Source organism: Gossypium arboreum, chromosome 1 (genome assembly GCF_025698485.1).
Source record: "Gossypium arboreum isolate Shixiya-1 chromosome 1, ASM2569848v2, whole genome shotgun sequence".
Lineage (NCBI taxonomy): Eukaryota > Viridiplantae > Streptophyta > Magnoliopsida > Malvales > Malvaceae > Gossypium > Gossypium arboreum.
In genome coordinates this window covers 25,922,047-25,931,639 of record NC_069070.1, presented here as the reverse complement: position 1 = coordinate 25,931,639, position 9,593 = coordinate 25,922,047, and the positions used below count along the sequence as shown (strand labels likewise).

Genomic DNA, 9,593 nt, shown 5'->3' with positions numbered 1-9,593 from the left:
AATCCATGGTGAGGACACCTTCGCAGTAGGTCCTTGTATCTCTCCATGCATCATAAAGAGTTTCTAAGTCCATTTGCACAAACGAAGAGATATCATTATGTAATTTGGCCGTTTTAGTCTGCAAAAAATATTTTAATAAAAAATTTTCGGTCATTTGTTCCCAAGTAGTAATTGACCCTCGTGGTAACGAGTTCAAGCACTGTTTAGCTTTGTTCCTCAATGAAAAAGGGAATAACCGAAGATGAATGGCATCGTCAGAAACGCCATTAATTTTAAATTTATCACAGAATTCTAGGAAATTTGCCAAGTGAGTGTTTGGATCCTCATCCTGCAAACCATCAAACTGAACAAATTGCTGTATCATTTGAATAGTGTTAGGTTTTAGTTCAAAATTATTTGCAGCAATAGCAGGGCTAACCATATTTGACTCAGTTCCTATTAAATTAGATTTAGCATAATCATACATAGTACGAGGAGCAGGATTCTAATTTGCTAGTTCAGCGGGTATTGCAGGAGGTAGCTGATTGTCTTGATTTTCAGCCATCTCCTCGGTCATAGTTGAGATATCGTCCTCTTGCTCTTCCTCTGTGTATCTTAGGCTTTGCCTTATTTCTCTTCAAGTTCTGCGAGCTGTGCGATCGATTTCTTCGTCAAAAAGTAGTGGTCCTGACGAGTTTCTTCTAGTCATAAACTATAAAATCCTGCCAAGAGAAAGAAAAAGTAAATTAATAAATAATAATAAAATAAAATTAACTTGCAAGAAAAAAAATGGCTAAAGTAATAAAAATTGAGTGTTCCTAATATCTTAGTTCCCCGGCAACGGCGCCAAAAACTTGATCGTGATTTTGTGTGATAAGTTTTAAATATTTATAATGAATCGTTCTTGAAGCTAACTATTATCACGATGAAGGCAAGTGTACCTATCGAACAGTAATAGAGCTTTAGCAAGACCGGATTATCAAACCCAAAGGAATTAAAAGTACTAGTAATAACTGTCTTTTTATTATCTAGCCTAAGAATAATGGGGTTTGCTTTAACTAACTAATTAACTAAACTAAGAATTCACAAAAAAATAAAATTGGGGAATTACTTTTGGAAAAATGATTTAATTAAGACAATACCTAAGGAAAAATCCACCTAGACTTCACTTGTTATTTGACTCTGAATCGAACAATTTATTCATTTGACTTGATCCGTAGAGATCCCTAAGTTATATTATTATACCTCTTGAGACTAACAACATCTAACCCTAGGTTGAATAATTGAAATCTCTTTCTAATTAGCTCCCTAGGGTTGCATTAACTCGATCTATGGATCCCTTTATTAGGTTTCACCCTAATCCGGCAAAATCTTGTCACCCTATCTCTAGGCGCACAACCAACTCCGCTTAATTATGACAAATGTACTCTTAGACAAGGTCTATTCCTCCTCTGAATAAGAGCTTAACTTGAATCAATATCCTGGAATATCAAGACAAGAATTAAGAACACATAATTAATAGCAAGCCAAATATTTATCATACAATTCAGTAAATAATAACAAGATTCGTCTTAGGTTTCATTCCCCTTAGGTATTTAGGGGATTTAGTTCATAACTAAAAAGGAAAACATCTCAGAAGAGTAATGAATACAAAACATAAAGAAAACCCAAAAACTCCTGAACGGAAATTGAGGGGAAATCTTCAGTTTTGATGATGAATCCGGTTTCTGAGATGGATCAATTGGCTTCCCTTGAGCAGTTCCCTGCCTCTTTCTCTGTGTGTCCTCTTTTTCTTCTCCTCTAGGGTGTAGTTATAGGCTTTGGAATGCCTAATAACCCTCAAAATTGGCCTTTTCTGAATTGGACTAAACTTAGGCTCGGCAGGGAAACGCCCGTGTGACACGCCCGTGTGCAATTACTTCAAGCCGTGCTCGAGCCTGTTAGAATGGCATGGGCATTTGTTATACCCGTGTGAGTAGTGCTTCAATTTTTCCAAATAGATATGGCAGTGTGGTCTACCCGTGTGAGGAGGTACAGGTATGTTGATTTCGTATGTTGGACCATTTTCTCCGTTTTTGGCCAGTTTCTCGTTCCTTTCGCTCTCCTATGCTCACCTAAGTACAAAACACGAAATTAAGGCATTAGGAATATCAAATTCAACAATTCTAAGGAAAATCATACATAAAATGTGTTCAGCATGGGGTAAAAATATGTATAAATTACGGTTTATCAGTAAAATGTTTCTTACTGTATGTTAAATAAAACAAAATGAATTTTGTTTTCATTCTTTCACCATACTGCTGAAAATATAAAAGAAAAGAAAGCTTTTTCATTCAACTAGGGTTCGACTATTATTCATCTTAATTAAGGTATGATTTTTGATCGGTTTTTTATAATTTCTATGTTTTTGTAATCGTTGCTTAGTAATCTTTGAAGCCCATGCCTCAATTTCAGAATTTGTTGATAATTTTAAGTTGTGCCATTACTGATAATGTGAGTTTTCTGAAGTTAAATGATAGAAAATGAAAGATATGTGTTAGATTACTATGTTTTGTATTGGGATTTTTGATGAATTTGAGTATTTTGGGCTAAATTATGAACATGAGAAATTGAGGAACAAAAATGTGAAATAAATGAAATATATGGGCTTATTTAAACTACATGAAAATTTGGCTAGGTATGTGTGAAATGAAATTAGATACGAAAATTTTATCGATTAAGTGTTTAATTACGAGAAGGACTAAATCGCATAAAATGTGAAAGTTAAATTCTAGTAGCTATAAGGATCAAATAGCTATGGAATTCAAAACTAGAGGTCCTTATATGGTAATTAGACCATTAAGAAAAGTATGTAGATTTTTCTTGGTGACTCATCCATGGAAATATAGAAAAAGGGTAAGGACTAAATTGGAAATAGCAAAATACTTAATTAATTAAAAGATGAAAAGAAAATATATCATCTTATTTTCATTATCTTCAACCTAAAAACACATGGAAACCGTAGGAGAGAGAGAAGAAACTTTCAAGGCCTAATTGGGTTAGTTTCCTTGTCCCATTTTTAGTAATTTTGATATTTTTGAAACTGGGATAGTCTAATCTATCTATTTGAAGGATTAATTTGAAAAGTTATCAAGGTATGAAAAATGGGTCATGGATGTACATGTTGGAAATTAGAAATTTATGGTAGAAAATGAAAGATTATTGATAGATAAACAATTTTTACAAAGTGATTTTTGATGAAAACATGATATTCGCGACAGGTTTTAAATATTTATAATTAATCATTCTTGAAACTAATTATTATCACGATGAAGGCAAGTGTACCTATTGAATGTAGTATAGTTTTAGCAAGACCGGATTGTCGAACCCAATGGAACCAAGAGTACTAGTAATTACCTTATTTTTATTATCTAGCCTAAAAATTAAGGGATTTGGTTATCTAAACTAAGTACTAAACTAAGAATGCATAGAAAGAAATTTTGGAAAAATACTTTTTAGAAAATTCGATTGATTAAAACAATACCTAAGGAAAAATCCACCTAGACTTCACTTGTTATTTGACTTTGAATTAGACGATTTATTCATTTGACTTGATCCATAGAAATCCCTAAGTTATATTATTATCTCTCTCTCGACTAACAATATCTAACCCTAGGTTGATTAATTGAAATCTCTTTCTAATTAACGCCCCAGTGTTGCATTAACTCAATTTATGGATCACCTTATTAGGTTTCACCCTAATTCGGCAAAATCTTATTGATCGCGTGATTCGTAACAAGTAATAAATATTTATAACTAAAATCGAACCTAGACTAATTATTATCATGACGAAAAGGCAAGCGCACCTATCGAACAATAGTATAGTAATGGCAAGACCGAGATATCGTACCCAAGGGAACCAAAAGTACTAGCAATAACTATCTTTTTATTATCTAGCCTAGGAATAAAAGGGTTTGTTTATAAAACTAATTATCGAAACTAATTAATTGATTTAATTAAAGCAAAGAGAAAATTGGGAAAAAGACTTGAAGAAAAACAATTGATATAGACGACACCCAAAGAGGAATCCACCTAGATTTCACTTGTTATCTGACTCTGAACCGGACGATTTATTCACTTGACTTGATCCGTAGAGATCCCTAAGTTAAGTTATTATCCCTATTCAAGACTAATAACGTCTAATCCCTAGATTGAATAATCGAGACTTTTCTCTAATTAACACTCTAGGATTACATTAACTCGATCTATGGATCCCCTTATTAGGTTTCACCCTAATCCGGCAAAATCTCGTAACCCTATTTCTAGGCGTTTGATCAACTCCGCTTAATTATGCCAAATCTACTCTTATGCAGGGTCTATTCCTCCTCTGCATAAGCACATCAAATCATGAATTAATACTCGAAATATTAACTCAAGCATTAAGAACACATAATTAAGAACAAATCAAGTATTTATCATACAGTTCAGATAATAATAACAAGATCCATCATAGGTTTTATCCCCCTTAGGTATCTAAGGGGTTTAGTTCATAATAAAATAAAAGTACATCTCAAAAGTATGAAAATAACAAAACATAAAGAAAACTCTAAAACCCCTGAAGGAATTCTGAGAGAGATCTTCAGTCTTGGAGTAACTCCAACTTTTGAGATGGATCGTCTGGCTTTCTTCAAGTAATTCCCGGCGTGTGGTACTGTATTCCAAAAATGTTCTGGAAAGAGCGTCCTCCTTCTAGGTCACACTTAGGGTGTTTATATAGGCTTTGGATTGGCTTTCTTCCTCCCTAAGTACCTTTTCTGTGTAAAATACAACTCTTTGAAAAAGGGACACGCCCGTATGCCACGGCCATGTTCGATCTGTTGAATTGCACGTGCACAATGGCCAGGCCCTGTAAATCGTGAAAACCTTAGTTGACACCCCCGAAGGCCACGGACGTGTGAGTTGCCCGTGTGGCAAGGCTTAGGCCGTGTCATCTTCTCAATTTGGTCAATTTTTGTCCCTTTTTAGCTCGTTTTTGACTCCTTTCGACTCTTTGTGCTCTCCTGACTACAAAACATGAAATAATCGGATTAAGAGCACCAAAATCCACAAATCTAGTAATAAACATCCATAAATATGCTAAGTATTTGGGGTATAGATATGTATAATTTGGCGTTTATCAAATACTCCCACACTTAAGCATTTGTTTGTCCTCAAGAAAAATTCTCATTTACTGCTAGAATTCATTCCTCTCAATCACACAATCATTACTAATAATGCTATAAGTTATTCCATAGAAAATCATACAGTGAGAATTCAACTATAGGGGCATTAAAAGCCTCAAACAATCTGAATTGAATATTTTGATAATAAAATCATAGGTAATCTCCTTCCTTTAAGTAATTAACTTTAGTCCTAAATATACAAGAGATGACATCCTCACTAAAGATTCACTCAAATCACTCAAAATGTTTAAGGTTCAAGATTAAGCACTCGATTGTCTAACATGAAAAGTTATTACCATAGGCTTGCATGAAAATCAAATCCCCACCACTTGTAAATGATACAATATTCTAATCAAAAGGTCTTTACATGGTTGTAATGGGGTTTAGGTTACAGGTATGGATACAAGCTGAAGAGAAAAGGGTTAGAATTGAGATAATTTCAATATATTACCCCACTATCAAAAACTTAATTACTGAACCACAAACAAATATCTAGAACTATTTTACATGACAACTTTAGCTTGCTGATAATTACAATAATAATCTTGAGTTTTTCTTTTTTTAATATAACAAATCAAGTCGATACAATATAGAAATCATACTTCATGATTCAGTAACAAAAAATGGTGAACATAGCGAGGTAACAATATTAAATTCAATCTCAATAAAAAGGGTCAAATTCAGTCAGAGGATTTCAACAATAATGGGTTAATAGGTTAATGATGAGGGTTAATCAATGAAAAAGGGTTAGTAGGCTCAAGGGGTTTCACTAAGGGTTTAATTATGTGGGAAGGTTTTTTTTTGTGGAGTAAATGGGTTAAATCCTAAGTGCCTTTATCATCTCAGTATATCAAATCATACGTGTGATCTCGATATGTATAATCGAAGCAAGTTCTAGAATAACAGTTCAATGTTGACAAACTAAAACCACAAAAGAAGTGAACAAGAAAGAAAGCTATATGCTCAAAACGCTCAAAAATCTCACTAAAAATTAGGGTTTTTGATGTCATTCCTGTATACTTAAGATTTCAAGATAATACCTCAATTTAGGAAAATAATCTAAAAAAAGTTTTAGTTCTCAAAATATCAACTTATCATGCTCGGTTCTTTAAGGTCCTATAATCAAATAATCATGCATAATTCCCATGGTCTAATTCATGACATACGAACAATAATTATAGATCAATCAGAATTAATTCGATCAATATTATGAGAAAATCACTTAAGCACAAGACCAAATTCAGGAATTGAGAATAATACAAAAAGTTAGGTTTTATGTTCACCCCCCCCCCACACTTAAGATGTACATTGCCCTCAATGTACAAAGTTATATTACTCAAAATAAAGAAAATCATAAGAGGAAAGGAGGTAAAACTCCCTGTTATATGGATGTGGAGCTTGATTCTGAGGATGGAGTGTTCGGGGAAAGTGGTAGCTGCCATTGTTCTTGGCTAGATGAAGAAATTGGGTCATTGAACATGACACTCATGAGCGTGAGGTATTATTTCCCGTTTGTTTCCTCATTCCGTAAAATATTCCTAGTAGCTTTGTTTCGAAGTCTGTAGAATCATAAAGAGCGTATTAAGAGTTGGTGTGGAAGAGAGCGTAGTGGAATTACTTGTTAGAAATACCAGAAAATGGAAAAAGTAAAATTTACTAATATAGATATGTCTTTCAAAATAAAATTGAAATGAAAATGAAAATAAAAATAAAAATAAAAATAAAAATAAAAATAAAAAATAAAATAAAAATAAAAATAAGAGTAAATAATAAAAAAATAAGAGGATTCAATGATCCTCGTCGGTGGGGCCCTCAGGTGGTGGTGCTGGAGTAGCGATGTGGAAGTGTTGGCACAGCTACTGCATCATGGCCTGCATATCGTCCATCTGTCAGTCTTGTCGCCGATCTCGCTTGTGGATCATCTCGAACTATGTAGTGCAATACAACTCGAAATGGGTGAGTCGGTCGGAAAGGTATGCCAATGAAGCATCCGCATGATGTAATATCCTGAATTAGGGCTTAATCAGAATAGTGGTTTCGTGACCACAAATCCGAGATAGAAATAATTATTTTATAATTATTTTGATGATTATGATATGATTGCATGATTGTGTGAAAATTTCGTGATGAAATTCTATGCCTAAAGTGCTTAAATTGAAAGTAGGGACTAAATCGAATAAGTAGCAAAATTTGCATTCTAGAAGTTTTTAGTATGAAATTGCATTGAAATATTAATTAGGAGATCTTAAATAACAATTTGACCAATTTTAAGTTCATGGACAAAATTAGGACATGGAAGGAATTTTTGGAAAGTTTAGTAGTAAGGGCATTTTGGTCATTTAGTTATTAAAATGAATTAAAAACAAAATTAAAAGCCAATTTTTGTCCATCTTCTTCATTAGGCCGAAATTTCAAGGGTTCTCCATAGTTAGGGTTTGTTTCAAGCTTCCAAGCTCCATAGTAAGTGATTCCAAGCCCCGTTTTTAATGTTCTTTATGTTTTTTGGAATCCCGGTAGCTCGATTAAGCTTATGTTAGCAATAATTCAACCTAGGGTTTATATTTGGAAAAATACCCATAGGTGAAATTTGTGTATTTTGATGTTTTATGATAGTATATGGGGTTTTAAATTATGTTAGACAACTTGTGCTACTCGGTTTTGAGTGAAAATGAGTAAAAGGGCTTAATCGGCAAAAATACCTAATAGTCACAAGTATATGTTAGAGTAAGAATTTGATGTTGCCATAGAAGGGAAAAATGATCAGCATGTTATAAAACATAAGAATAAGGAATAAAGTTTAATTCCCGAGCCTAGGGGCAAAAGTGTAATTATGCAAAAGTTTAGGGGCAAAAGTGTAATTTTTCCAAAGTTCGTATTAAATGCTGTTTTGATGAATGTATGTATTAAATAAGATTAATTTGGCATTATAGATCAAGAGAAACGAGATTCAAGTCACGATCGAGGAAAAGAAAAGATTGTGGACTAAATTGCAAAATTTTTATATTTTGGTACCAAGGTAAGTTCATGTGTAAATAATGTAGCATAATTTTTATTTTTAAGTTATTGATGTTAATTATATGATACGCTAATTTTTAATCGTGAAATATTATTCTTTGTGGTTAATGTTGAGTAATATGCAAATCATGTTTACTACTTGATAAATATGAATTGCTACCGAGTATCGGTTCCGATATTCCATGGAAGACGACAAATGTGAGATCGAGGGAAAAAGCCCGTTTGAACCTTAGGAATAGATTAGGATACAAGTGACATGTCACTAGGATGGTTGAGCATCCGAACTCATTGAGTTGAGTCCGAGTTCACTTATGGATGCGAATGTCCGAACTCGTTGAGTTGAGTCCGAGTTCGTGAAATGTAACTAGGCATCCGAACTCATTGAGTTGAGTCTGAGTTCACTTATGGATGCGAACACCCGAGCTCGTTGAGTTGAGTTCGAGTTCACTTAGGGGCGGGTTACATGATTTCTTGATTACATATGAGGCACTTATGTGCAAATTATCCGTGTATCCGAGTTGTATTCCGATGTGTTCAACGGGTGAAATTTCTAGTGAAATGGAAGAACACTTAAGATGCAAGTGACGTTTTGGTAAGTGTTGTGAAATGGACACTTTGGACAGGTATGTTCTTAACCCTCGGGTTGAAAATAGATACAAAAATGATAAAGTGGTAAGATGATGAATGATGTTTAGAAATGTGATATATGTTTTGGTGATACCATGCTAAAGTTGTTTGGTATATTTGTATTGTTATGTTACTTGTTATTTACATATGAACTTACTAAGCATTTATGCTTACTCCTGCTCTTTATTTAACTGTAGTTTTGAACAAGCCAGCTCGGGAATCGGGACGGGTCGAAGGTTCAATCACACTATCTAAAGGACTTTCATCTGGGTAAATGGCTTGTAAAACTTAAGTATGGCTTGTATAGCAATATACTTATTTTGTGTAAATAATTTTATGATATGGCCATGATTGGTTGAGAAAATGTTTGATATTGATAAGTCATGGTGATGGTTAAATTTAGATCATGTTTGATATCATGGAAGTTTAATAGGTTATCTAGTTCATAACAACTCATGAAAAGATGAAATTTGCCTTAAAACAGAATATTGCTGCAGCAATGACATGAATTTGAAAACTCACTAAAAATAGTATAAATGGAAATAAATGATGAGTAAGTTACGAAATTGAAGATTAATGAGTCTATTTTCATGTGGATTGAACAAAACAGGCATATAAATTATATTTTATGAGATATTTAAGCTTTTGTGAAACAGGGCCAGAGTGATTTTTGGATCACTCGTTCTGACTTTAAAAATTCATAATACATTTTAAAAAAATAATTAGAAGTTTTTTCTTTATATTTACAGATTCCTTATTGAGTCTAGTTTT

General features: G+C 33.3%; 1 long non-coding RNA gene and 1 other non-coding gene across 2 annotated transcripts; both read left to right on the top strand.

The window, feature by feature from the left end:
- Window positions 1–105, top strand: LOC128281610 (small nucleolar RNA R71). The gene has a single exon (XR_008271860.1). It is a non-coding gene; the product is annotated as a small nucleolar RNA R71 (small nucleolar RNA).
- A 7,936-nt stretch (window positions 106–8,041) lies between these two features.
- On the top strand, window positions 8,042–9,202 carry LOC128295324 (uncharacterized). Its single transcript, XR_008285691.1, has 2 exons — window positions 8,042–8,196; window positions 9,020–9,202. It is a non-coding gene; the product is annotated as an uncharacterized LOC128295324 (long non-coding RNA).
- The last annotated feature ends 391 nt before the right edge of the window (window positions 9,203–9,593 follow it).